Genomic DNA, 3,829 nt, shown 5'->3' with positions numbered 1-3,829 from the left:
TTTAGGCTTTCTTTTCTCACAATCTGAAACATATATAAAGATTATTTTAAGGGCCGTCAAAGGTTACGCGAGTGTGAAGCAAAGTTGTGTTCATGCAAATTGTGACCGGAGACAGAATTTGCCCTAGTTCATCTTTCTCTTGAATAAGCTGCTGTGTTTGTACATCGTAGGGTTTTGTAACCAAGGAACTTCGTGATCTTCATCATGTGATTAAGTGAAAAACTTTGCAGCTAACATCTTTCTTAAGTTGGTGAGTAAACCGTGTATTGGGATCTGCGCATCGAATTGGTTAGTCACGTATTAGGAGTCGTGCATTGAAAATGAGAGATTGTCACTACAGAACAAGTCCAATTGGGTATTGAGGTAAGGGTTCAACTGTAGGTTGGTATAAAGTACTGGGATTCCTTTGCTTGTAATCACTTGTTGTGATAATAGTGAATTCTCGGGAGTGGTGACCTAAAAATCACCTAGTGGAGTTTTTGTCGTGTAAGTTTTCCCAATTCATAAACAAATCACCATGTCAATTTAATTTTTACTGCATTTAGTTAATTGGTGATTTGTTTGTGCTACCATGCGCATTGCATGCTAATTGAATTAATTAATTAACTTGACTAATTAATTTGTTAATTCAATACAAGGGGTCAATACATTTTTGGCCTATCAATTCCTATTGATGAGACAAGCTGATGATATGTAATTATTTTTTCAGGCCTCCATTCTTTTGTACCCATTGGTCCTTGTAATTATTGCATAGAGCTCTAACTTACTTTGGGAGTATATTTAATGGAATTATTAGGACAATTCTTGATGTTGGTACTTGATATGCTTTATTTGGATTGAATTGTTAAAAAGGAAAAAACTATACGTACTCTTGAAATGTCTTTCTCATGCTTTGGACCCTTTGGGATTTGGGGCATGACAATTTCTAACATGGTATCAGAGCCACCTTTCTATAGACATGGTAACCACATGCATTGCTAAGAAGTTTTCTTCTCTCCCTAAAAGCCATCCTTACCTGAATCTTCATATTAATATTGGTTCAAAGAAAGCAGCAAAGGTACTTTTTATTGGGGTTCCAAACCTCACAATTCTGTATACCTTTGGGTTGAAATGCAAGGCTATAAGAGTGAGGGTCTACAACCTTGTGGCCCAATTTACTTACTTAAAAGCATATTTCTTCACGTAGACAGATATATTAACTTGTGTGGCAACTAACTTGCATTTGGTTGTTTGGTGGATTTGGATTTAATGTTTGTAGCTAGCAGCATGACCGTCCATGTTTTCACCCATATCCATATTACACTTCTATTTGACACTTTCTTGTCTAATTTCATTTTTTAGGTAATAATTTATATTTTATAACAAACCAATTTTCAAAACTCTGAGCAGTGGAGTCAATAAGGTTATTCACTGCTCATGGTTTTCAAAATTAATTTTGAGCACATGCAAAACCATGAGCAAGTGACATCTTTCAACATATTACTTTAATCCCATCGATCCAGTAGCGGCTTTAGGAATTTTCTTGAAGGCTTGTTAAGAAACTTAAATTAAACAAATTTTATTAAAAAGAGAACTAGAATATAGTGTGTTATTGACCAAAAAAAAAACATGAAATTTTACAATATCTTTTTACGAGTTTTCATATTTTGAAATCGTCTCATAATAATTTATTATCTATTGTTAATGTAGATGTAACCATTTTATTTTATTAAGTTTGTATAAAATTTTCATTTTTATGTAATTGTCATTATTTATTTGTTATTTTTTTTAATAAATTATTTACATTATATTAATTATTGACTCATATAACCACACTCATTCATACATAAATAATTCATATAACAATCACTAATTTTACATTTTTTTTTCTTTGAATCACTAGTTTTATAATAAAAAATTATTATAACATGATAACAATATACACATGTAACAAATTCTCTGTGTTTCTTAGTTGTTAAATTATATAAAGTTATATTATATTTATAACACGTACACATTCACACACTTTAAAATTCACACAAATAACATTATATAAAAAAATAAAAAATAAAATAAATAATGCACACAATTAGTATCAAACACAAATACTCTCTCTCTCTCTCTCTCTCTCTCACATATATAATATAAATTTATAATATAGAGAGACATACCAATACTCATATTTTACTCTTAAAGTTGGAGATACATAGAAAGAAAAATAGAGAATAGAGATGATTGAGATGAGATTGATAAGAGAAAGGGAGAGTGATTTGTGTCATTAATTAGTTCTAGTATGAGCTGATCTATGTTGTTTGATTTTGAGCACTGATTTGTAATCAGTGTGAGCAAGATTTAAGCCAAGTTGTACAAAAATATTTTTAAGGGTAATTAAATTAATAAATAAATATTTTATATAAATAAATAAATATATATATATATATATATATATATTTTTTTTTTCTTCATGTCTGGGGGTTCTTTTGAACCCCTGAATTACAAGTGCAACCGCCCCTGCATTGATCCCACACGAATTTGAGTTGGTTTCTAGTTTCTTTAGAACTCTCATGAGTTAATTAATATAAAAGCGCCACCAAAAGATTTTCTGCCAAATTATTGACTCTACGCTCCAGCACGGTCAAAGTCTGAGTGCGATTTTGAGAGGTTTATTAATCAAAAGAATTAGGACTAAGATGAGGATGCCACTAACTAAGAATAAAGTCAGCATTTTCTACTCCAAACATGGCCAAAACTTGACAAGTCTCGTCTATTTATAGAGTTCTTGTAGATAATATTACACACCCACAAAACCAAACTTCAATTTCATTCAACATGTTGTGCTCAAAATATATTTCCTTCAGCTTTCTATTATTCAGCCTCTTCCTCCATGCAGTAAATTGTGCTGACCCATTATACCATTTTTGTTTTAGCCAGGAAAACTACACTGCCAATAGCCCTTATGGTACAAACTTGAATGGCTTGCTAAAATTTTTGTCCACCAAAGTTCCTTCAAAAGGGTTTGGGCTCAGCTCGACTGGGCAAGGCCAAGCTCAAGCAAATGGTTTAGCCCTATGCTGAGGTGATGTCTCAAAAACAAACTGTAAGACCTGTGTCATTGATGCAGGCAAAGAGCTTGGTGATCGTTGTCCTTATAAAAAAGGAGCGATAATTTGGTATGATAACTGCCTTTTAAAGTACTCGAACATACATTTCTTTGGAGAAATCGATAACAAAAACAAGTTCTACTTGTGGAACGTCCAAGATGTAGAAAACCCCACTTCATTCAATCCAAAAGTTAAGGATTTGTTAATCAGGTTATCTAATAAAGCTTATGCCAATCCAAAATTCTATGCTACCGGGGACTTAAAGCTTGATTCATCAAGCAAACTATATGGTTTGGCTCAATGCACCAGGGACCTTTCAGGTCTTGATTGTAAGAAGTGTCTTGAAACTGCGATTAGTGAACTTCCCAATTGTTGCGATGGAAAACGAGGTGGGCGAGTTGTTGGTGGCAGTTGTAACGTTAGATATGAACTTTACCCCTTTGTTGATGCCTAGAGTGATATGGTTTCCTATGTTTATGTATCAAACTGTGTAATGTAATATGTTTAAAATAAAATAAAATTGTCCAATGAGACAACTTATGTTTGCTGCGTTACTTGCATAATTTTGGCCAATTGTAATCATTTGGTTAGATTTTTGGTACTTAGATGATGAAATTTTGCATGGGGCCGGGGTTTTGCTAAATATTGTTATTTTAAAAATAAAATATGGGAGACTTTTACTGTTTTAAAAATATTCGGAAAAATATTCTTTAGAATTTTTGTTTAACCTTGGTTGAGTTATTTTTGGG

General features: G+C 32.4%; 1 pseudogene; it reads left to right on the top strand.

Annotated features, from left to right (window-relative positions):
- The first annotated feature begins 2,775 nt into the window (after positions 1-2,775).
- On the top strand, positions 2,776-3,600 carry LOC126720544 (cysteine-rich repeat secretory protein 38-like; annotated as a pseudogene).
- The last annotated feature ends 229 nt before the right edge of the window (positions 3,601-3,829 follow it).

The sequence above is a fragment of the Quercus robur genome, chromosome 4, assembly GCF_932294415.1.
Source record: "Quercus robur chromosome 4, dhQueRobu3.1, whole genome shotgun sequence".
In the NCBI taxonomy this organism is placed as follows: Eukaryota; Viridiplantae; Streptophyta; class Magnoliopsida; order Fagales; family Fagaceae; genus Quercus; species Quercus robur.
This window is presented reverse-complemented; position numbering and strand designations above follow the sequence as displayed.